General features: G+C 45.3%; 1 protein-coding gene and 1 pseudogene across 12 annotated transcripts in view; one reads left to right on the top strand and one right to left on the bottom strand.

The window, feature by feature from the left end:
* LOC146762682 (SMAD family member 2-like) overlaps window positions 1–25,829 on the top strand; it is a 153,932-nt gene that overhangs the window by 17,582 nt on the left and 110,521 nt on the right. The gene's annotated exons all lie outside the window — the stretch shown is intronic.
* On the bottom strand, window positions 6,916–7,556 carry LOC146762686 (uncharacterized; annotated as a pseudogene).

Here is a 25,829-nt window from a genome sequence, read left to right as displayed (position 1 = left end):
AAGACAGCTTGGATCAATCCATGGCAAATTGTTGAGCTGTGCTTCCACCCTTGAGGTAAACGGTTCCAGGTATACTGAATACCTCTCCAGGTAAAAGCAAACTGTGGCCTACATTTTGCAGCCAATGGGATGGAAAAGAAGGCATTAGCAATGTCAATGGTGGCATACCACCTAGCTTCTTTTGACTCCAGTTCATACTGGAGTTCTAGCATGTCTGGTACAGCAGCACTTAATGGAGGTGTGACTTCATTCAGGCCACGGTAATCTACAGTCAGCCTCCATTCCCCACTGGTTTTACGCACTGGCCATATGGGGCTGTTAAAAGCACTGGCCATATGGGGCTTTTAAAAGGGAGTGAGTTTTGCTAATCACTCCCTGATTTTGTAATTGGCGAATTAGCTTGTGAATGGGGAGCAATGAGTCCCTATTGGTGCGGTACTGCCGTCTGTGAACCACTTTGGTGGCAATTGGTACCTTTTGGTCTTTTACCTGGAGCAACCCCACTGCAAAAGGATCATCTGACAGACCAGGTAAAGTTGACAACTGCTTAACACCGTTTGTGTTAACAGCAGCTATCCCAAAGGCCCATCGATACCCCTTGGGATCCTTAAAATATCCCATCCTAAGGTAATCGATTCCCAGTATACATGGAGCCTCTGGACCAGTCACAATAGGGTGTTTTTGCCAGTTTTTACCAGTGAGGCTTATTTCGGCCTCTAACACAGTAAATTCTTGGGAACCGCCAGTCACTCCATGGAAACATATTGGTTGTGTCCCTTGGTGACTTGAGGGCATTACGGTGCATTGTGCACCAGTGTCCACCAAGGCTTTATATTTCTGTGGTTGAGATGTGCCAGGCCACTTAATCCACACAGTCCAGTATACTCCGTTGTCCCTTTCCCCCCTTTGGCTGGGGGCAGGGCCCCTCTATTGTTTACCTCTGTGGCTTGCAGCAACTGGAACTTTCCCTTTCTTGGAAGAGTTCACCTTGGTGGTTGTTTTGCATTGTAATTCTTTCACTCGTGTCTGAAGTGCAGAAGTGGATGAATTATACCACTTCTTTATATCCTCGCCGTGATTACTCAAGAAGTACAACAAAGCAAAACGTATGGTCTTATCGTTGTCATTTGCTTGAATACGAGGTGTCTTATTGTTGTCATTTGCTTGAATACGAGGACGTCTCTTTTTTATGGTTGAGATTTTCGATGATATGGGTCGAGACGAACTCATGTTGTTTAGGTTTTTCAATAGGCGATCGTGGGAATCCTGGTCCCCATCATCTGGTAACACCATGGATTCATCTACATCAGGCATGTTAGTCAACATGTCAATAATATCATTTTGTGTTCCCTCCATTCTGTTTAACCTTTCAGCTCTTTTGACAATGGCTGAAGTATACAGATTAACTTCTGTAGTGCTTATAAATAATTCAAGCTCCTGAAGTTTAGCAATTAGTTCATTCACAAGGGGTTTCCTTTCCCCTTGGCCATATACTAATGCAAGTGCTCTGGCATGCTTTTCTGGAGCAGCCCTTGTAACGTCACTCCACATTTGTCGTGGTACACGGACTGTCTCGGGGTCATGTAATTGGTTCGGGTCATTACTGTTGAAGTGGGAGCTGCATAGCATTTCCACCAGAGCATTTCCTCTCAAAGTTTGGATGCCTTTTTCTATATCAGTCCATTTCCTTTTCTCAGGCTCCAAGTCCCGTTTAAAGGGGAATCTATCTCTTACCGCTATCAACATCCGCTTCCAGAGGGTGTAGGACTTATCTTGGCATGTGCCATTACCTCTGTCCACACGTACATCTCTGGAAATGCTACTCAGTTGGCGAGCTTCACTGCCATCAAGCCACACACTGCTGGCACCATTGTCCCAGCATCGAAGTAACCAAGTGACCATATGTTCTTTTGGTTGACATGTGAAATACTTTCTTAGATCCCGAATTTCACTCAGTTTTAAAGATATATCAATAATGGTCGTAATACTTTGCTCACCTTTTGCTCTATCAAGAGTCCCAGGTGTTGATGATGGCAACTGTGCTGATGAGGCTGCCCCATCTAGAAGTTTGGACTCGAGAAATTCTCGTAAAGAAAATCTAACTTTTGGCTCCTCTTCTTCTTCTGACTCTGACTCTTGTATTATTTCCTCCAGGTAACCCTCCTTCTTTTTCCTCTCTCCTAACTTCCTCTGCTCCTCTAACTTCTTCTGCTCCTCTAACATCTTCTTATACCCCTCTAACATCCTCTGCTCCTCCAACTTCTTCTGCTCTCCTGAGTCCCCCTGCTCTCCTGAGTCCTGCTCTCCTAACTCCCTCCGCTCTTCTAACTCCTTCTGCATTTTCTCTAACTGAGTTGAAACTTGTTTTATTTTTCGCCCTCTTACAGGGGCAACCAACATGGTATCTGGTGCCCCCGGTGGTTCGTCAAGTTGTGGTACATACGGTTCAGACTTGGGGATGTTCCCCTTGGACTGGAGGGTGCATAGCTTGGATCGGAGGAGATCGCGCTCGAACTCAAGGGTGTCAAACTCAGCCCTGAGGGCGTTGTACTTGGACTGAATTGTGTCGAACCCGGACTGGGGCACGTCGTGTTTGGACTGGAGAGTGTGGCGCTCAGATTGGATGGCGTCGTACAAGGTCTGGAGGGTGTTACGATCGAACTTTATGGCATCGAACTGAACCTTGAGGTCGCTGTACATGGACCGGAGGATTTCTCGCTCAGATCGGAGGGTGTTACACTCGGACTAAAGGATATTGTGCTCAGACTGGAGGGCGTTGTGCTCAGTCTGGAGGGTGTCACGCTCTGACTGGAGAGTGTTGCGCTCAGACTGGAGAGTGTCACGCTCAGACTGGGGGCCGCTATGCTCAGTCTGGAGGGCGTTGTGCTCGGACTGGAGAGCGTTGTGCTCGGACTGGAGAGTGCCGTGCTCGGACCGGAGAGCGTTGTGTTCGGACTGGAGAGTATCGTGCTCGGACCGGTGAGCGATGTTTTCGGATTGAAGAATGTCGTGCTCGGACCGGAGAGCGTTGTGCTCGGACTGGAGAGTGCCGTGCTCGGACCAGAGAGCGTTGTGTTCGGACTGGATAGTACTGTGCTCGGACTGGAGAGCGTTGTGCTCGGACTGGAGAGTGCCGTGCTCGGACCGGAGAGCGTTGTGTTCGGACTGGAGAGCGTTGTGCTCGGACTGGAGAGTGTTGAGTTTGGATTGCAGGGATTCTTTCTCATTCCAATATGTGTCTTGTTGATATAGGAGGTCTTCTCTCTCAGCTCTGAGACTCTCTTTCTCATACCAGAATGAGTCTCGTTGTTGTAGGAGGTTATTTCTCTCATCAAGGAAACTCTCATTCTCAGCCCTGAGACTCTCTCTCTCAGCATCAAAAACTTCCCTCTCAGGAATGGTATTAAATAAGGCCCGATAAGCATTAGCTAGGCCCCAAGTCATTTGTGCCTCCTTAGATCTGCCTGAGCCACAACATTCCTGTCTCAAATATGCGGTCAAACTCTCAGGATTCTTTAAGTGTTCAGGAGTAAAGCTCCATGACACTAAAGACGTCTGTCTTTTAAAAGTCTCTCCAAAGTCTTTCCACACTCCCTGCCACTCAGTATTCTCTGGTTCTAGGGAAGACTTTCTCCGGAGGCTATAAATCCAGATACTGAGTGAGATTATTACAATAACCGACAGTAAGTTCAGGGAGATTGACACAATTGACAGTGTGGTCCACTGGGCCAACTTGTCATTCGAAGACTGCTTAAAGGATGCAAAGAAAAAAGGAGGAGCACGCTCAAAAACCACCATTTCTGTACTATTAGTTGCATTAGTTGCTCCCTCTGGAGCTGCATGCAGATACCAAGTAAGCGTTGCTAACCATGCTTTCAAATCGTTATACATGTTTACAGCTCCATAGGAAAAAGTGGCTAGCTTAAATATGCTCCAATATGTTTGGAGCATCACAAAAGAGGAACTAATGACATGCAGTCCCTTGTAAAACAAACTTACTAGAGAAAACATTTTTTTTTTTTTCTTCAATAGAGAGAAAAAGAAAGTAAAAAAAAACAACCAAAACTCAGACTGTTTACAAAATATACCGGAGTATTGGCAGTCTGCCTGGACTTTCAAGTTCAAGCTCGCAGGCGCAGAATCGCAAACCTAACATAGCTCCTTAACAGAGAAAAAAACTTGTAGCTCTGTTAAAAGCTAAAAGAGCAACAGAAGAAAACATAGAAAAACAGCAACTCAATTTGCCCGCATTCTCCACCAAAATCTGTCACGGTTTGAACGAAAAATCCACCTGCGTCCGTGAGAGGGGGCCATGGGCCCCGCAGGGGCCCTAGGCCGAAAGGAAAAAGTTAATTAGGAAAAGAAAACAGCGGCAACGATCTAAGGAGGCACACTTATTTACTAAATACTATATCGAAATACAGGATAATAAAATATACAATATAATTGAAAATTGAGCTAACGAATCAAGCAAAATAGGAGAGAATGAGTCCTGTGACCGAGAGGCCTACGGTGAAATCTAGGCGAAATGGCTGAAGGCTCCCACACACTCCCCTGAACGCCAGAACTCGAAAAAAGAGATCAGTCTAGTCTGCGACCGAGTTAATATAGAGTCCAGGTCCCGTGACCTATCGTGTTGTTCTCTGGGAGATGTAGTCTTCTTCTGTAAGTTACAGATTCAGTAAAATTATTCATGCTTTATATGATGTTATGATGTGGAATACTGATAACAAAATTACAAAATTATTAAACCATGACAAGTTGTTTTAACCATAACCTCTGCAGTTATTGGTTCTACTGCTTGCAATGCAGAATAGGTAGCCAATAACTACTTTTCAACCATGCTGTATCTGTCTTCTGCTTCATGCCAAATCTGTGACCAGAACCTGATTAGAACTGGAACAGAAATCTGGCACTGCCACAGCCCCCAGCCAAACCCTTCTTGGGTTACATGCTGTATAGTTGTAATTACACAATGTATAGTTGTAATTACAAAGTGAATGGATAGCCAGAGGGTATATGAGAAAAGACTCATCAGTGTTGAAGCTCACAGTCAAGATGGAAGCTCACCAATGTTGAGGCTTGTCACAAAAGCTCCACAAAGGAGCAATCTCCAGAAAGAGATGCTATCTTACTGGTGGTCAGCCCTTAAATGGGATCTAGGAGAGGTGGAGTCAAGCTCCACCCCTTCCGGGAGCACAGCTGAATTACCTTCACCTGTGCTCCCACAGCTGACACGTCACTTGCCTCAGATGGTTAATCAGAGGTTCAGGCTGTGATTACCAGTATCCCATACACATGCACATCTAGTTCGGCTGGAAGGGTTGGATCAAGTATACCCAGTGCCTGGGCCTGTTTAACAGCTATTTTTGCTTGCTGGAAGGCTTCTTGTTCTGTTCTACCCCAATCCCATACATGGCCTTTTTTTGTTAATTGATATAAAGGTTTTAGCAGTTATGCTAAGTGGGGTATGAAGGATTGCCAGTATTCTAATATGCCCAAAAATTCCTGCAACTGCTTCTGTTTTGTGGGAACTGGGAATATTTGAATCTTATCTGTGATTGCACTGGGTAACATCTTAGTCTTACCTGACCAGACAACACCCAGGAATTTAACTGATAGCTCCGGTCCTTGCACTTTTTGTGGATTTATAGCCCATTCTTTTTCCTGTAAATAAGTAATTAATGATGGTACTGTCTTCTCTAATGCCTCGGTTGAGTCAGAGGTTAGCATCAAATCATCGACGTAGTAATACATTTTGACAGTAGATGGTTTGTTCCAATTTGCCAAGTCACGTGCCACCAAATTATGACAAAATTAGGTGAGTGCATGTACCCCTGTGGTAGAACTTGCAAAGACCACTGCCTGCCCTCCCATGTGAATGCAAACTGGTCTTGAGATTCATTAGCAATTGGAATGCTGAAAAATTCATTCACCAGATCCAAAACGCAGTGATACGTTTTTATCTCTCTATTCAATGTATCCATGAGGGAGGCAATGTTGGGTACGTCCACGTTGATCGGTGGCGTGACTTTATTTAGTTCTCTGTAGTCTACTATAATTTGTCATGTAACATCTGACTTCCTGACTGGCCATATAAGGGATTTGTATGGGCTGTGTGCAGGTCTAATGATCCCTAGTCTCTTCAGCTCCTGCACAGTCATGGTAATTTCTTCTTGCCCACCTGGGAGTCTATACTGCTTTGTTTTTGTGATCCGGTGTGGTTGTGGTAAACAAATAGGTTCAATTTTTTGCATGACCCCTTATGATTGCCTGCACTGCCCAGATACTGATACATCTTTCCCTTAATCTGATCTCTCCCATAGTGGTTTGGAGAGTCAGACCCTGTCGCCTCCCAGTCCGGTGACAAATCAAGGCTGCCTAGTGACTGCACCGTGCCTCCACACACAGGGAACAGACGGGACACACACACAGTGTGTAACGCCGAAAGTACAAGTTTAATGCCTTGCAACAAACCCTATATAGTGGTACAGGTGATCGCCCATGGAGACACCCGTGACCTCCCTGACTCCACCCCAGGTGCACGCAGGCACCACCTACCCATTATGCAACATCTCCCCCCTCTTTATCATCTGTATGCAACAAGACCCGACAGGATGTCTATCCCCAATGTGTACTCTGGAACCAGGGCAAGAGACACCTTGTATTCCCGGGGTGGCAGACGCTCAACCCCCAGTTTCAACCATGTTTGGGTTACAGGGATCATCTGCACCCCGAACCCACCTATCATTGCCTTAGTGCCTGAAAACTGGTTTGGGTCACCATATATAATTGATGTTTCTGCCCCAGTATCTACTCATGCCATAACCCGCTGCACACTTTTTGGGACCAATGAATTGTTAGTTTGGCGTAGGGTCTCTGGTCCCCTACCGTTGGGGAATTTTGGCTTCTCTATCATGCCATCAGCTCTTCAATCCCCAAGTCTTTTTCCTCTGACGGCTCAACTGTGGCTGTTTGGGCCACCTGAGGAGGTTTACGTTTTTTTGATGGGACTATGAAATCATTTAGATTCCACGTGTTTTGTGGAACATGTTCTATGAGTCTAACTCCTTCCCTTTTGGGCAAATGTTGGAATCTCTGACTGTTTGGTAATAACATAGTTGTAATAAGACCTGATTAGGCTGCCCATCAATCTCTGGAAATTGAACTCCCGCTGTAATCAGGTCACTGAACATTTGTTTTCTTGAGACCCTGATAGGTCCAGATTGAATAACTGTAGGGGCAGGTCACCTAGGTTGTGGTGATGGATAGATGTCCAACTTTTCAACCACCATTCAGACATTGTGCCTGGCCCGTAGGCGCTCTGTCTCCCCCAGATCTGACACTAATTGGGCAGCCTGTTGTATTATGGCCTCTGATGCCACTAGGAGATTCAGTATGGAGACCAAAGTACCATACTGATGTGTTGGAGCTTGCTGCAGGATGAGGTCTGTCATTCCTGCTGAAAATTTCATCATGTCTGGGCTCTCAAAATCCTTCTCATAGATTGCCTCCTTCACGCCTAATTCTTGAATATAGTTTTGCAAATCCTCCATAGAGGACCATAGGCTGGTATTTAATGGTATATCACTCTTGTTTGTCCATGTTGGATAGCATGCAGCCATTAACCATGTAATCAAGGAATTATTTTTGTCATTATGTTGGACAGCTGTATATAGTCTTTGTCTGAGCGCAGGGCGAGTGGTAACGCATTCCAATTTTGAAATTTCTGTTACAGTCACCAGAACACTTTCTGCCCCCATGTCATACAGTCAGAGCAGCCACGCTGGCATGGTCTCTCAGTTTTTGTCTAAACCACTGAACTAAATCAATTAATTCAGTTGCCGTCTATGGGCAAGCTGTTACATGTAGCATGCTCTGTGGATTCTCTTGTACAGGGTCCCCAGTAATTTCTAGAGAGATATTCTGGAGTATTTCTAATGTCCAACCTGAATCTCCCCTGGCGCAACTTGAGTCCATTCCCTCTAGTCTTATTTCTAGATACATGGGAGAAGAAGCTGACTCCCATCTCACCACAACCTTTCTTAAGGTAGTTGTTGAGAGCAATAAGGTCACCCCTGAGCCTCCTCCTCTCCAGACTAAATAATCCCAGCTCCCTCAGGCACTCCTCATAACACTCGTGCTCCAAACCCCTCACCAACTTTGTTGCCTTTCTCTGAACATACTCCAGGGTCTCCATGCGTTTCTTGTATCGAGGGGCCCAATACTGAACACATTATTCCAGGTGCAGCCTCACTGGGGCTGAGTACAGAGGGATGATCACTTCCCTGATCCTGCTCCCAACACTATTTCTGATACAAACCAGGATATTATTGGTCTTTTTGGCCACCTGGTCACACTCCTGACTCATGTTCAGCCAAATGTCATAGAATCATAGAATCACAAGGTTGGAAAGAATCTACAAGATCATCTAGTTCAACTGTCCTCCCATTACCATTACTTCCACTAGCTACTAAACCATATCTTGTAGCTCCTCATCCAGATGCCTCTTGAACACTACCAGGGACGGCAACTCCACCACCTCCCTGGGCAAGCCATTCCAGCGCCTGACCACTCTCTGAGAGAAAAAGTTTGTCCTTATGCCTCATCTAAACTTCCTCTGGTACAACTTGAGGCCATTTCCTCAGGTCCTGTTTGTTGCCTGGCAGAAGAGGCCAAGATCTTCCTCATCACAACCTCCCCTCAGGAAGTTGTAAAGTGCAATGAGGTCTCCCCTGAGCCTCCTCTTCTCCAGGCTAAACAATCCCAGCTCCCTGAGCCGTTCCTCATAAGACTTGTGCTCCAGACCCCTGACCAGTTAGTTTCATTGCCCTTCTCTAGACACGTTCTATCTTGAATATGATTCTATGATCCAGAATTAAAATTCCCTTTCTTGTAAGAAAGACTACACTACCTACTATAGAAAATAACAGCTTTAAAATCAGGAATGTTTACTGAAGTTTACTTCACATCTGCAAGACAATGTATTTTCACTACTTTCAGCTGTGCTCCTTCTCCAAAGCATGTGACTGGGTATCAGAGGAACTCAGACATAGCACAATCTTCAAACCTATTTCCAATGTTGTTAAGCCTTCTCAATTTGCGTACCATGATCTTTTATCTTAGAATTTTCTGGAGCACTGAATAACTGCTACAACAACTAAAAGGTTCAGAAAAATACACTGCAAAAATACCAACAGATGGAATGAGTTAGAGTCCAAACACAAGCATATACCTCAGCAGCAGCTTTCGCAGCTCCCGCTCCCACACGCTGATGATCACCAAACCTGGAGATTTGATCTTCTTCGTGCGGTGGTGAATGAGCTATAGGCTCAGGGTCTGCAAGCTTTGCTGCGATTTGCTGAACTCAGATAGCTTCCACTCCAGCGCCTTTTGTTGTGCAAATTCCTCAGTAGTGGGATTTTTTAGGGCACGTAGCACCTTTTCGCAGTCAGCGTTTGCATTTTCAATCGCTAGCTGTTGAAATACAAGAGATCTCGCCCTCGCCTGCTCATTATCGACCTGTTTTTCCAACGAGTTCTTAAGTCTATCCAGAAATGTCATATATGGCTCTTGGGGCTGTTGCTTAATACTAACAAAAGACTGCCTTTGCTTTCCAGCCTCTGGTACAGCTCGGAGAGCATGTATTGCCCAACGCTTAATTTTCTGTAATCCCTCCACAGCAAATTGCCTGTTGAGCTGGGGTGGAGAAATCCCCCTCCCCCATCAAGGCATTCACATATACAGCCCGAAGTGGGTTTTTCCGCTGCAGCAACAAGTTTTCAGTTGCCTGACTGTGCCAACCCCCTCCATTTTGATTCCCACAGAGTGCCTTGCAAGACACTATACTACAAAGCCTCCCACCGTGATTCTTGTCCCTGGACCACAGTGACAGGGAAAACCCTCAACATATCCATGTCTCCAGCTTTCCTAGCCTCTATCTGAAAAAGCACCCACGTATCATGCGGATTGGAGAGAAATAGATCCGGCTCTTAAGATCTATCGAGCTAGGATCAAAAGGGTCGTCAGGATCTTTGGGAGAGGAGGCGGCAGCCCGCAGTTCTGATAATGAAGGAGTTGATGGCTCAGCAGGTGAGCCCGATGAGAAGCTCCTTCATCCTTGGATGAATCTGAGGCAGCAAGTGATGAGCCTGTATGACTTTTTAAGGCTTCGAATTTTTATTTTTTTTCTCAAGGTTTTTAGCATCCCAGACACCATTCCAACATCTCTAGTGGATGCGTCCCACAATTATAAGAGGACATTTTTCGGTTCAGAGGTCATTTTGTTCCCCATGGTATGCAATCACTTACCTTCGTCCAGCAAAAGGCAATCGGAGAAGACTCCTCTCAGTCTTGCACTTCTTTCAGCAGGATAGGGCCTCTTCTGGCCCTCTCTCTATAGGGCTGACCTGCGGAACAGCACTAAGACTCTCACGAGTCAGAATGTACGGTAGTTTATTTAAAGTGCATATACAGAATCACAGAATCACAGAATTGTAGGGGTTGGAAAGGACCTCTAGAGATCATCGAGTCCAACCCCCCTGCCAAAGCAGGCTCCCTACACCATGTCACACAGGTAGGCGTCCAGGCGGGTCTTAAATATCTCCAGAGGAGACTCCACCACCTCCCTGGGCAGCCTGTTCCAGTGCTCCGTCACCCTCACTGTAAAGAAGTTCTTTCGCACATTCGTGCGGAACTTCCTATGCTGTACTTTCATCCCATTACCCCTAGTCCTATCCCCACGCACTACTGAAAAGAGACCAGCCTCACCACTATGGCTCCCACACCTCAGGTATTTATAAACCTGGATGAAGTCCCCTCTCAGTCTTCTTTTCTCAAGGCTAAACAGACCCAGTTCCCTAAGTCTCTCCTCATAGGGGAGATGCTCCAGGCCCTTCACCATCTTAGTGGCCCTCCGCTGGACTCTTTCCAAGAGATCCCTGTCTTTTTTGTACTGGGGAGCCCAGAACTGGACACAATATTCCAGATGAGGCCTCACCAGGGCAGAGTAGAGGGGGAGGATCACCTCCTTCGACCTGCTGGACACGCTCTTTTTAATGCACCCCAGTATGCCATTGGCTTTTTTGGCTACAAGGGCACACTGCTGGCTCATGGTCAATCTGTCATCCACCAGGACGCCCAGGTCCCTCTCAGCAGAGCTCCTCTCCAGCAGGTCTTCCCCCAGCCTGTACTGGTGCATGCAATTATTTCTACCCAGGTGCAAGACTTTACACTTGCTTTTGTTAAACCTCATCCGGTTTCTTACTGCCCAGCTCTCCAGCCTGTCCAAGTCTCGCTGAATGGCAGCACAGCCTTCAGGCGTGTCAGCCAATCCTCCCAACTTCGTGTCATCAGCAAACTTGCTGAGGGTGGTCACTATCCCCTCATCAAGGTCGTTGATGAAGATGTTGAACAAGACCGGACCCAGTACAGACCCCTGGGGGACGCCGCTAGTTACAGGCCTCCATCCAGACACCGCACCGCCAACGACAACCCTCTGCACTCTGCCAGTCAGCCAATTCTCGACCCACTTCACCGTCCACTCATCTATCCCATACTTCCTCAGCTTTGTTATAAGGATGTCATGGGGGACAGTATCAAAAGCCTTACTGAAATCAAGGTAGACTACATCTACCGCCCTCCCCCTGTCCACCCAGCTAGTGACATCTTCATAAAAGGCCACCAGGTTGGTCGAGCACGACCTCCCCTTGGTGAACCCATGCTGGGTACTCCTGATAACCTCCTTATCACCCAGTTGTCTGGAGATAGCATCCAGCACAAGCTGTTCCATCACCTTCCCTAGGACAGAGGTGAGGCTAACTGGCCTATAGTTACCCGGATCTTCCTTCTTGCCCTTTTTGAAGACTGGAGTGACATTGGCCGTCCTCCAGTCTTCAGGCACCTCCCCAGTTCTCCAAGACCTCTGAAAGATTACAGAGAGCGGCTCAGCAACGACCTCCGCCAGCTCTCTCAGCACCCGCGGATGCACCCCATCAGGTCCCATGGATTTATGGACCTTAATGTTTCCTAGGCACTCACGGACCACCTCTTCCCTGACTAAAGGGAAATCTCCCATTCCCCAGACTCTCTCATCAACCTCCAGGGTCCAGGATTCCTGAGGGAGAGCCCTTTCACTAAAGACAGAAGCGAAGAAGGCGTTCAGTATTTCCGCCTTCTCAGCATCCCCTGTTACCAGAGCGCCCCCCTCACTTAGTATGGGGCCCACATTCTCCCTAGCCTTCCTTTTGCTGTTAACATATTTAAAAAAAGCCTTTTTTATTATTCTTTATCTCCTTAGCTAGATTCAACTCCAGGTGGGCTTTGGCCTTCCTGGTCGCATCTCTGCAGTCCCTGACTACATTCTTGTATTGTTCCCGAGTGGTCAGACCCTTTTTCCACATATCATGTACTTTCTTCTTTCCGCGGAGCTTGCACATGAGCTCCTTACTCATACCAGCATACGGGGAGCTTGCACTGCCCCAACTGCACAACTAGTGTCTCTCAATCAGTCATATTTATACCACACAATATGCATACTCATAATTCCGTGAAGCAAGTAATGCTAACTCACTCTAAACAGTGGGTTGTCCGATGCTAACTAATTCCTTGAATGTTTTCTTGTTTTTCCCTTCTTCTTGTACATGCACAGTGTATAGTCAAGTTCTTTTTGAATGTTTTCCTTTGTGGTGATTGGTCCAGTTTATCTGAAGGTTTCACATCTGGAATTCAAGGAGCTTCTTCCTTTGCAGTATGCTATTGATAAGCAAAAGCCTTGCCTCATTTCTACCAAACTCCTCACAAGTCCTGCTTATTCCTAGTAAGCCACTCCCCAAACTTCGCCTCTCAAGTAAGGGTTCCTCCCTGTGGGAATCAAATGTTTCTGCATTTAGAACAAGATAAGAATATTTTATTTCAAGGTCTCATTATATAAGTGAAGCAATTTGTAGTTATTATGTAGAAGTCACAGGTACAAAGACTGCAGCTCCTGCCTGTCAAGCTGTCTGAAATAGATCTACTGATTTTTGGTGCTGGACAAATAAGACCTGAGTAATAAAGGATACAAAGAGGAGAAGTTAAAATAATTAACAATATACCTGTATAAAATAGCAACAATGTATGTTTTAATGTTTTGTTGTACACATTGTAAAAATATACAAGTCGTGACATACCTAAGGATGTGCCTGAAGAGATATCAGGAAGGACTGGAATCACCTTCCCCTCCCTCCCCGGGCTCTTTGTTTAACAAACGTCTCTGGGACAGAATGGAAGAAGCTTTGAAGGGAATCAACATATCAATACGATAAGAGTACCGAGACATCTTGGAAACAAAAACAGCAGGATGGCGACCGACTGGCACAAGATAGCACGTGAATTAACAAATTTCAGAATGTAATTAACAAATGCAAACCTCGGGTATTGCAGAGAGATCTCGAGAGAGACTGTTGCTGTAAGCAGCAAAGGGGGGAGGTGGGGAGGAGGGGGCAATGGAAGTGAGAATAGCCTTCACGTGCAAGAGATGTAGGAAACCTGAAATCCCAGTGTTAGCACTGGACACCTGGAGAGAAGGAGGTGAAACTGAAATAGGATGTTAGTAGTTTATGTAATGATGAGAGTTTGGAAAGTGAGAGAGTTTGGGACAGACACAGGCTGGAGGAGGAAGGACTGGCAAGGTATAACAGGGATGTCAGGACTGAAAAGAGGTGAACGATATGAAAACAAAACAAAACTGATTGACAAACAGATAGTAAGGGAATTGGTGATAATAACAGCTGTTACTGTTGTGGTGCCAGAATAGGGCCGTAGGACCCAGAGATCCCCTCAGGATGAGGTAGGGGGAGTGGGGGCTTGAAGTGCCCAGGGAGGGCTCCGCCCCACTGAAAGGAAAGCAGTGTGCAAATTGCAACGGGAAATTGCATCTAGGGAAGCAGGATAAAGAGATTTATTTTCTGATGGATATGGGTGCTTCTTACTACTCATAGATGGTTTTGTAACAGTAATAGAAGCTACTGCCCAACAAGAAAAGGTTTACGTTTTTTTTTTTGGATTAATTAAATATAAACTAAGTAGGAATACAGAAATTCTTGTACCTGCCGGGTCGCTCTGGCAAGAAATTTAATAAAACTGGAGCTAAGGGTCCAACAATATTGACTGATTAAAAACTGTAAGTCTGACTTTAGCACAAATGGGGAAAAACGGTGTTGTACCCCAGGAGTCACAGCAATATCAAATATGATGCACTTAGGGGTGTGGGCATCAGGGCCACACATGAAGCCCTGAATAGAAGTTAAAAGCAAGAGATCGCCCAGTCAGGGTAAAGTGGTACCCTATAAGGATATGTAACTGTAGAAAGATAGAAGAAATAATAGATAACTTTTTGGAGTTTGGACTCCAATTTTGCAAAAATTTCTGATAGCAAGTGCAATAGTTTGGTACAAGACTTGAGGGCACGTAATAGAATTGTTGAATGCATACACTCAGTGGTGGCAAATCTATGCACTTTATTAACCCAGTTAAGGAATGAATAGGTGGAGTTTACCTTCTGGGTTTGACGGATGTTTATTCTGCCTGGTTTGGCCAATACGGGGAGAAGAGACTCAGTTAACCAGGACAGCGTCACCCAGGGTTGTGAGAACAACTTAATGATTTTTGAGAACTGGTCAACTCATGAGCCTGAGACCTGGGATCCTCCATTCCAGGGTGGAACTTTACTGCAGCACATGAATGCCACGGAAACAAAAGAGAACTGTATAATGGACTGTGAGTTTGCTGAGTTTCTTGGTTTACAGAAAGTACAAATAACTCTAACAGCAAGAGACATATTTGGGAGATTACAGCTGGACTTTGGACCTTAAGGACTGCCAGGAAAGAAGCCATCTGCCAAACCCCTGAGCCGCAAACTGCCAAGGAACTCCATACGTTCCTAGGAATGACAGGATGATGCTGACTGTGGATACACAGCTATGGACTGATCGTAAAGCTCCAAACAGCTTGATAAAGTGAGTAAGGGATGGCCAGGGTGCCTGAGGGCGGTGGCTGCACTGGTGCTCAATATTCAAGAAGCCCGTAAAACTACATTGGGCCAAAAGATACCAGTTTTAAAATCTCATACATTGTTTTTTGTATTGGGGGACATTGGATCTCACCACAAAGATTCCCAAAATACCAGGCCCATCCTGATAAAGCAGGATGATGTAGAAATAATTGTAACTAATATTGTCAACCCAGTATCTTTCCTTAGCGGAACTCCTGGAGAACCAGTATCTCCTGACTGCTTTGAAACAACTGAAGCTGCACATTGCAGCCGGTCAGTTGAACCTGAAGAACAAGCCCTTAGAAGATGCAAAAGACGACTGCTTTACCAACAGCTACAAGGAGACTGTAAGGCAGAATATACAGTAACTGCTACAGACCAGAATCCAAGGACTATTCTTCCAGTTCACCCATTTCAAGCTGGGGACTGGATCCTGATCCAGACGGGGAAGGAGACAAAGCTGCAACGTGACTGGGAAGGACCATTCCAAGTACTTTTAATGACTGAAACAGCTATGAGGACAGACGAGAAAGGATGGACTCACTACACACTGGTAAAGGCATCTACTAGCCTTGAGGCGTGGGAACTGTTGCCACAGAAGAACCTTTAAAAGATAAGAATTAGAAGGAAATAATGAAAAGTTTTTTTATATGCTTTTTTTTTTTAATTATTATTTTAACTAACCTTTAACTTTTCCTCAAATAGGTGAATAAATTATATACGTAAGTGGGAGAGTATTATAACCTATATAGAACTAATGCTCAGAAAAAGTTTTCCATGTTGTAACAAGAAGTTTTTACTGCTGTAATAGAGTGTATCCCATTCATTATCCTGATATATATTCGTTATCCTGTTCTGGAAAATGCAAAATTTGACAATAATGCAGGGGAGGGACCAACTGGTAGTTTTTGATATGAATAAGGGACTCTCTTTTAGTGTATGGAATGATGTATGGTGGGCAACTACCTATTGAGTCTGGACATATACACCTGGAATATTTGATACTTCATAAGCACGTAAGGGAGTTGTCCAGCGAGATTGCAAACCGTTGCAGTGTAACCCGGTAAAATTAACAAGACTGATAGTACTGTTAATACCACTTTTGGTCTTGGGGTAGATATGCATGGAAAGGATTCAACAGCGAGATTCCAGATAGCTGTGTGGGATACACTGTGAAAATATCCAAATTGTCCAGGATAGGGAAGAGCTTAAAAAGTGGGTTAGAAAATCTTCCTAAAAACCCTGCAATTGTGACAGCTAAGGAGATAAAAGATCTTAGATAAACATTTGAAATCAAAACAGGATATGGGGACATTAATGTCTGGGTAGAATGGATTAAGTATACTGTCCAGAGTCTCAACCATAGCAATTGCTATGCTTGTGCATCCAGATGGCTCATAGCTCAGGTGGTGCCCATTCTGCTGAGATGGACCAAGGACCCAAAGGGAATGTGATGCATGATTACCCTGTACCAAGAGAAAACTGCCTGGGGAAACAGAGACTGCAGATCTGTCTCCCTCTTGTCTCCTCCAATGCCTGATACAGATGTCAAGATCCCTCCTGCAGTCTCTACAGCGGTAGGTAACCATACGTCTTGCCTCTCATGACAGGGTGTGAAGGCTACCAGGCCTGTGGGAAACTTTTCCTTGTGCAGTGAGGTCTTGAATGTTATGGAGGATTCAGCAGGAAATTATTCAAGACTGGGAATCTCCAGGGCAGATCTCTGGTGGTACTGTGGGGGAAAGGTTTTATGGTCCACCCTACCATCTAACTGGGGAGGCACCTGTGCACTTATTCAATTATTTATACCATTCACCCTGGCATTTGAAAAAGGCATATCCAAAAATTCTGGAAGAACCAAAAGATGTTTAGGGGTATCATTTGATGATGCACTATATATAGATTCAATCAAGGTACCTAGAAGAGTCCCTGATAAATTTAAGGCAAGAAATCAAAATGCTGCAGGATTTGAGTCACTGTTTTGGTGGGTGACGATCAACAAGAATGTAGACTGGATTAACTACGTCTATTATAATCAACAGCGATTTATAAATGATACAAAAAGTGCAATTAAGGGAATTACAGAACAGCTAGATGCCACAAGTAGGATGGCCTGGGAGAATAGGATTGCTCTAGATATGATGCTAGCTGAAAAGGTGTGTGTGTGTGTAATGTTGGGAACCCACTGTTGTACCTTCATCCCCAATAACACAGCTCCAGACAGCACGATAATTAATGCATTGCAGGGACTTACTACCCTTGTGAATGAATTGGCAGAAAATTCAGGAACAGATACCTCTGTCACTGGATGGTTGGACTCGTGGTTTGGTAAATGGAAAGGGATGATTGTTTCTATGTTTACTTCTTTGATTATAGCAACAGGAGTCCTGGTGGCCATAGGATGCTGTATTATCCCCTGTGTAAGGGGCCTGGTACAGAGATCGATCAATTGAGACAGCATAATTAAAACAAACACCAGTGAAACGACCACCATACTCAGATAAAATGATAATACTAGAGGAGATGGGTAATGAAAATAATGATATTAGAGGAGATGGGGAATGAAGGAAGTGATGAAGAGGAAGAGGTCTATAAGATAATACCTTAAAGAAAAAGCAAAACTTGCAGAAATCAACAGTGTATAAAGAAGAAAAGGGGGGATTGTGGGAATCAAATGTTGTTTCTGCATTTAGAATAAGATAACAATATTTTATTTCAATGTCTAATTATTTAATTGAAGCAATTTGTAGTTATTAGGTAGAAGTCACAGGTACAAAGACTGCAGCTCCTGTCTGTCCAGCTGTCTGAAATAGAACTACTGAGTTTTGGTGCTGGACAAATAAGACCTGAGTAATAAAGGATCCAAAGAGGAGAAGTTAAAATAATTAGCAATATGCCTGTGTAAACTAGCAACAATGTATGTTTTAGTGTTTTGTTGTACGCGTTGTAAAAATATACAAGGCGTGACATACCTAAGGATGTGCCTGAAGAGATATTGGGAAGGTGGGAAGGACTGGAATCACCCCCCCCCCCCCCCCGGGCTCTTTGTTTAACAAAGGCCTCTAGGACAGAATGGAAGAAGCTGTAACCTGTAATACCCAACCAAAGGGGAGAGGGGAGGTGAAAACATATGGGAGAAAAGGTATAAAAACTGTAACATCATGTCCATAAGTGCACTTCTGCCATCAGGGCGCCCGCCATTGCAATCGCGAATAATAACTGCTTTTATCAGAGATACCGTCCTGACCAAAAATTATTGAGGATATTTCCAACACTCCCTTCTTTAATTTTGTGGAATTCAAGCGAAGGCCCCCCCCTGTACATGTACAGAGGGCCCCCCTGTATAAACCCCCTGTACAAACCATCCTAGGGTTTTTTACCTTTACTCAAGGCTTCTTTTAGCTCTCTTCTCGATAGAGATCTCTTTTGGCTCTCTTTGATAGAGCTTCTTCAGATCGGTCTGGTTTAGTGTCCCTGTTCGGGCGCCAACTGTTGCAGGAGAACTGTGCTAGCTCTCTCGTTGGTGTGGCAAGGGAGACGCACAAACTCCCTTACTAGTGCAGACCAAAGAACTCAAAACAACCTTTATTGTAGGTGCTTACAACCTTTTATACCCTTGCAACAACTTGGTCACATGTAGGAGCCAGGTGCCTCCTGTGTATTTACTTCTGGCTCCAGTAGCTACTGAGCTTGTTTACTCATTAGCAAGGTAATGACTTTCTTTGTCCCACACTGGAACCCCCCCCCCCCGCCCCCCCCTTCAACTAGAGGGAAGCTTTTAATTTCTCATATTTCTCATACTCTTTCTCTTCCCTCCAGGGTCCAGGAGTCCCGAGGGAAGTCTTTGAAGTGAAGACCAAAGCAAAGAAGGCATTCAGCATCTTTGTCTTTCTCAGCATTCCCCATTGCCAGGACACCCTCTTCGTTCAGCAGGGTACCCACATTATCCCTAGTCTTCCTTTTACTGTTAACATACTTAAAAAAGACCCCCTTCTTAATATCTCCTTTGTCAGCTTCAACTCTTGGTGGGCTATAGCCTTCGTCATTGCATCCCTGCAGGCCCTGTCAATACTCCTGTTGGAAATATCCAAATCATTTTGTAAGAATGGTATCACTGATAAAAGCAGATTTTATTCACAATTGCATTGGCAAGATCCAAGAAGCAGGAGCGCGCTTATGGACGCAATATTACAGCTTTTGTACCTTGTTTCTCCCCTTGCTTCTCCCTCCTCCCCTGCTTCCCCATTAGCTGAGTACTTCAGGTTCACAATCTTATCGAACGTTTACACTAATTAATTTGTGTGTTATCTGGTGTCAATCAGTAGCCATCCTGTTGTTTCTAAGATGTCTCAGTACTCTTCCTGTATTGATACAGTGATTGTCTTCAAAGTCTTTGTTAAACAAAGAATACCAGGTACCAGACCTTTCTCAATACCTTGTTCAGGCACTCCTTAAGGCATGTCATGACTTGTCCTTTTAATTTGTGCAGGATATTCTTGCAGTGTGTGTGACCAAGTATAACATATTTTCATGCTGACTAGACATAAATTGTTGCTAGCTACACAAGTATATTGCTAATTATTTAACTTGTTCTAATGCAGAAACAACATTTGATTCCCACATTCCTCCCAAGCGGATGGGCCCCCTTTTCCACATCCCATAGATGTTCTTCCCTTCGGTCTTACCCATGAACTCCTTGCTCATCCGCACAGGACTCCTGTCTCCCTTCCTCCATTTCCTTCTCTTAGGGAGGCACAGATCTTGAGCTTCGAAGAAGTGCTGTTTAAATATTCCCCAGGTCTCACAGACCCCCTTAACTTCTAGCACTCTACCTCATGAAATACTTAGAAGTAGGTCTAGAAGAAGGGCAAGTTGGCTCTCCAGAAGTCCAGAGTAGCAATCCAACTTTTTGACTTACTTCTTCCACTCAAGATCTTTAACTCCACCATCTCATGATCGCTACATCCCAAGCTGCTCCCAACCTTCACACCTCTAACAAGCCCATCCCTGTTGAAAAGAACAAGGTCCAGAAGCACCTCCCACCTCATTAGCTGCTTCACCACCTGCATCAGAAAATTATCTTCAGTGCATTGCAAGAACCACTTGGACTGCGTCTGCCTATGACGTGTTGTCACGGGTTACTTAGATTTACCTATGCCCGTGACAGGGGAAGCCACCCCGTGGGCCCCCACCCTGGGGCCTGGAAAGGAGGGGGAAAAAGGGAGTGGGATAAAACAGCGACAATCTAAGGAGGAAAAACTTATTTTACTAAATATGATACCGAAATACAAGATAACACAATATAATATAATTGAGGCTAACAAATCGAACGAAACAGAGAGAGAGAGTCCCCGAAAACCGAGAGGCCTACTGTGAACTCTAGGCGACACGGCTGGAACGCTTCCCACTCTCTGAGAAGTTCGAGAGAAGAAGGAGGGCACTCCAGCTTGGGAACGAGATTATACAGCGTCCTGGTCCCGTGACTTATCATTAACCCTGTTGTTCTCTGGGATATGTAGTCTTCTTCTGTGGACTGCACATTCAATAGAAGTATCCATACTTTACATGATGTTATGATGTGGAATACTGATAGCAAAATTACAAAATTACAAAACCATGACATTCCACCCCTTATTCTACATTATTACATCATGGTAAATATATATATACATATATATACACGTATGTAAAATTATGATAGCTAAACAGTAGAATTGCATGTAACATAACTAAATGTACAACTATAATAACTAAAATACACTACACATGCAAACATATATATATAGATACATAAAATTATTGACTGCACTCCCCCAGCATCAAATTCCCTTGTGGCACACATTGAACATCCCCATCCTTCTGCATTACCCACCAAGTGCACCCAGGTCCCTGGGCAAAGACAGTTCCACGGATAGGTTTGCCCTTTCCAGAAGCTGGAAGAACCCAAACAGCTTTTCCCAACATGTTCTTTACATGTACAACAGGGACCTTATCTCCTTCTACAGTGTGTAGGGGGCTAGATTGACTAGGACCATCACGATTGACAGATCCTCTAGTATTGACCAACCAAGTGGCTTCTGCCAGATTCTTCTCCCAGTGCTTAAATGTTCCACCACCCATTGCTTTCAACATAGTTTTCAACAACCCATTATATCATTCAATTTTACCAGAAGCTGGTGCATGGTAGGGAATATGATAAATCCACTCAATGCCATGATCTTTGGCCCAAGTATTTATAAGAGAATTTTTGAAATGTGTCCCATTATCAGATTCAATTCTTTCTGGGGTGCCATGTCGCCATAGGACTTGTTTCTCAAGACCTAATATGGTGTTTCGAGCAGTAGCATGGGGTACTGCGTATGTTTCAAGCCACCCAGTGGTTGCCTCTACCATGATCAGTACATAACACTTACCACTGCGAGATCGTGGCAAGGTGATATAATCAACCTGCCTCGCCTCCCCATATTATACTTTTGCCATCACCCTTCCTCCCAGAGAGGTTTCATCCTTTTGGCTTGTTTAATTACGGCACATGTTTCGCAGTCATGAATAATCTGCGCAATAGCGTCCATAGTTAAGTCCACCCCTCGGTCTCTGGCCCACTTATATGTCGCGTCTCCTCCTTGATGACCTGAGGTCTCATGACCCCATCGAGCTAGAAATAATTCGCCCTTATTCTGCCAGTCCAAGTCGATTTGAGCCACCTCAATTTTGGCAGCTTTATCTACCTGATGGTTGTTTTGTTGTTCTTCAGTAGCCCGACTTTTGGGCACATGTGCATCCACATGACGCACCTTTACAACCATATTCTTTGTTCGGGCAGCAATGTCCTTCCATAATTCAGCGGCCCAAACAGATTTACCCCTCCGTTGCCAGTTATTTTGTTCCCACTGCTGTAACCACCCCCATAAGGCATTTGCCACCATCCATGAGTCAGTATAAAGGTACAGCATTGGCCACCTCTCCCGTTCAGCAACATCTAAGGCCAGCTGGACAGCTTTTACCTCTGCAAACTGACTTGATTCTCCCTTACCTTCAGTGGCCTCTGCAAACTGTCGTGCGGGGCTCCACACAGCAGCCTTCCATTTGCGATGCTTCCCTACAATGCGACATGATCCGTCAGTGAATAGGGCATATTTCTTTTCATTTTCTGGTAATTCGTTGTATGGTGGGGCCTCTTTAGCACGTGATACCTCTTCTGCTGGTGATGTTCCAAACCTTTTATCTTCAGGCCAGTCCATGATTACCTCTAGGATTCCTGGATGATTGAGGTTTCCCATTCGCGCTCGCTGTGTAATCAGCGTAATCCACTTGCTCCAGGTGACATCGGTAGCATGATGAGTGGAGGGAACCTGTCCTTTGAACATCCAGTTCAGCACTGGCAGTCGAGGTGCCAAAAGGAGCTGTGTTTCAGTCCCGACTACTTCGGAAGCAGCCCGAACCCCCTCATACGCGGCTAAGATCTCCTTCTCAGTTGGAGTGTAGCACTTTTCAGACACCTTATATGATCGACTCCAGAATCCCAGGGGTCGGCCTCGGGTCTCTCCTGAGGATCTTTGCCACAAACTCCAAGTGGGGCCTTTCTCTCCAGCAGCAGTATAGAGGATGTTCTTTACATCCTGTCCAGTCCGTACTGGCCCCAGGGCTACAGCACGGGCTATCTCTTGTTTAATCTGTTCGAAAGCCTGCTGCTGCTCAGGGCCCCATGCAAAATCGTTCTTCCGCGTCACCTGATAAAGGGGGCTTACAATGAGGCTGTAGTTTGGAATGTGCATCCTCCAAAAGCCCACTGCATTCAGGAAAGATTGTGTCTCTTTCTTGCTAGTTGGTGGAGACATGGCAGTGATTTTGTCGATCACATCTGTTGGGATGTGACGACGTCCATCCTGCCACTTTATACCTAAGAACTGAATTTTCTGGGCAGGTCCTTTTACTTTGCTTCGCTTAATAGCAAAGCTGGCTTGTAGAAGAATCCGGATTATCTGCTCTCCTTTTGTGAAAACCTCTTCTGCTGTATCGCCCCACACAACAATGTCATCAATGTACTGCAGGTGTTCAGGAGCACCACCCTGTTCCAGTACAGTTTGGACCAACCCATGGCAAATGGTTGGGCTGTGTTTCCACCCCTGGGGCAAACGGTTCCAAGTATACTGAATGCCCCTCCAGGTGAAGGCAAACTGTGGCTTACATTCTGCGGCCAAAGGAATAGATAAGGCGGCATTGGCAATATCAATGATGGCATACCATTTGGCTGCTTTTGACTCCAGCTCGTACTGGAGTTCCAACATGTCTGGCACAGCAGCGCTCAATGGGGGTGTGACCTCCTTCAGGCCACGGTAGTCTACTGTCAGCCTGCATTCTCCACTGGCTTTACGCACTGGCCATATGGGACTGTTAAAAGGTGAGTGAGTTTTACTGATCACTCCCTGATTCTCCAACTGGCGAATCAAATCATGAATGGGGAGCAAGGAATCCCTGTTGGTGCGATATTGCCGTCTGTGCACTGTCTTTGTAGCAATCGGTACCTGCTGCTCTTTTACTCGAAGCAGCCCCACAACAGACGGGTCCTCTGACAGGCCAGGCAAAACAGACAGCTGCTTAATGTTGTCCATATCTACAGCAGCTATCCCAAAGGCCCATCGATACCCTTTAGGATCCTTGAAATGCCCCCTTCTGAGGTAATCAATACCCAGTTTACATGGAGCCCCTGGGCCAGTCACAATAGGATGTTTTTGCCAGTCTTTGCCAGTGAGGCTTATTTCAGCCTCCAGCACAGTCAATTCTTGAGAGCCCCCAGTCACTCCAGAAATATGGATTGATTCTTTCCCTTCATGACTGGAGGGCATTAGGGTGCACTGTGCACCGGTATCCACCAGCGCCTTATATTCCTGTGGTTCTGATGTGCCAGGCCATCGAATCCACACAGTCCAAGAAACTCTATTATCCCTTTCCCTCCCCTGACTGAGGGCAGGGCCCCTCTATTGGTTACCTGTGATGACTGGAGCAACTCCACTGGTGGTTGGTATGTCTAGTAGTTCTTTCACCCGTGCTCGTAGTGCAGAAGTGGGCTGATCATGCCACTTCCTCATGTCTTCTCCACGGTCACGTAGGTAGCGCCACATGGAAACACGCGGTGCAATCGTACTGTTGTTCTTTGCTCGAGCTGGGAAGCGTGTGCGTTTAACAGCTGAGACTTTTGATAATGCAGGTGAGGAGTAGGACTGGAATACTTTGATCAGATCCTTCATTAGACCTGGTGGCCCGTACGAGGATTGACCTTCATCAGTTGTTTCTGATACTATTACGGGATCATTATGATTAGTTGATGGAAACAATTTCTTGCACATTTCATCTATTCGATCTTCTAGCCGTGAGATGGCAGAAACTGCGGCATGCAGTTGAGGGAGCTGCTGATCGGTGGTTTGAAGCATTATAATCAGCTCAACAACTCGGGGCCATCTGTCCTCGAACCCTTTAGAACCTGTTACCAATGACTGTGCAATTCTTTCTGGTGCTGTACTTGTGATTTTCTGCCACATGTCAGGATCGGCCCTCACTCTCTCAGGGCCAAGTTCGCTTGGAACAGGGCTGTACAACATTTTCGCCATGGCCAATTCCCTCAGGCGCTGAATACCTTTTTGGACGGTATTCCAACTATCAAATTTAGGCTTCAAAGCATCCTTATAGGGGTACCTTTCTCTCACGGCTTCTAACAGCCGCAACCAGAGAGTGGTAGCTCCATCCGAACATCTGCTAATCCCTCTGTCGATACTTGCATCTTGGGCAATGCTTCCTAGTTGGCGAGCTTCATTACCATCTAGAGACAAGCTGTTGGCCCCGTTGTCCCAGCAGCGAAGCAACCAAGCAAGGATACCTTCATCTTGACGCCGTGTGAACTCCTTTCTTGAGCCTTGGATTTCAGTCAGCTTCAGAGGTCGACAATAGGTGATTTCCTCCTCATCATCAGTCTCTTCATCATGCCTCTTGGTTTTTGCCTTTGCTTTTTTCAGTACTGCTCCATGCCCGGCACCTGGGTCTTCTGCTGCCCCCCCCTGTGCTTCTCCTTCTTTTCGTTCTAGACGCATGGACACCCGTTTCCATTTCTTGCCTTCCACAGGGGCAACTGATATTGCTACTGATGCCTCCTGTAACTGATCAGAATTAGCTTGGGCTTGAATCTCAGATCGGAAACTCTCTCTCTCCAGAATAGTATTATACAAAGCACGGTATGCATAAGCCAAACCCCCATAAGGTTTACCTCCTTAGATCTCTGACCCAAATACTCACTTAATTTCTTAGGGTCCCTTAGGTGTTCAAGAGTGAAATCCCATGACACTGCGGGTCCCCATGCTTCTAAGACTTTTCCTAAACCTTTCCATATTCCCTCCCAGTCATCATTGTCTGGTTCTGGAGGAGACTTCCGCATAGAACGAATGCATAGGAACATATATGCATTCATTAATAGTGATAACATGGATGCAAGTATGAACCCTATCTCAGTTATTGAAAGGCGTGTGGAAATCTGAGAGTACAACCTAAATAAAAAGGGTTTTTTTAGCCTGTACAATGAATTAAACATGGTGCTGTTTGTAAAATTTCCTGTTCCATCTGGGATGCAAGTACTTGTAAGATTCGCAATTCCATCTGGGATGCAAGTGTTTGTAAGATTCACAATTCCATCTGGGGTGTAGGTGCCAAAATTCTGACCATACCACATCTCATAAAAGTACAAGGCAGGTGTCTCCATCAGTATCCACCTTATTAGGCTATATACCTGCAGAATTCCACAACACCAAAT

Source organism: Coturnix japonica, chromosome 1 (genome assembly GCF_054131305.1).
Source record: "Coturnix japonica strain WE chromosome 1, WE-NBRP24, whole genome shotgun sequence".
Lineage (NCBI taxonomy): Eukaryota > Metazoa > Chordata > Aves > Galliformes > Phasianidae > Coturnix > Coturnix japonica.
The sequence above is the reverse complement of the archived record's forward strand: the minus strand, read 5'-3'. Positions and strand labels throughout refer to the sequence as shown.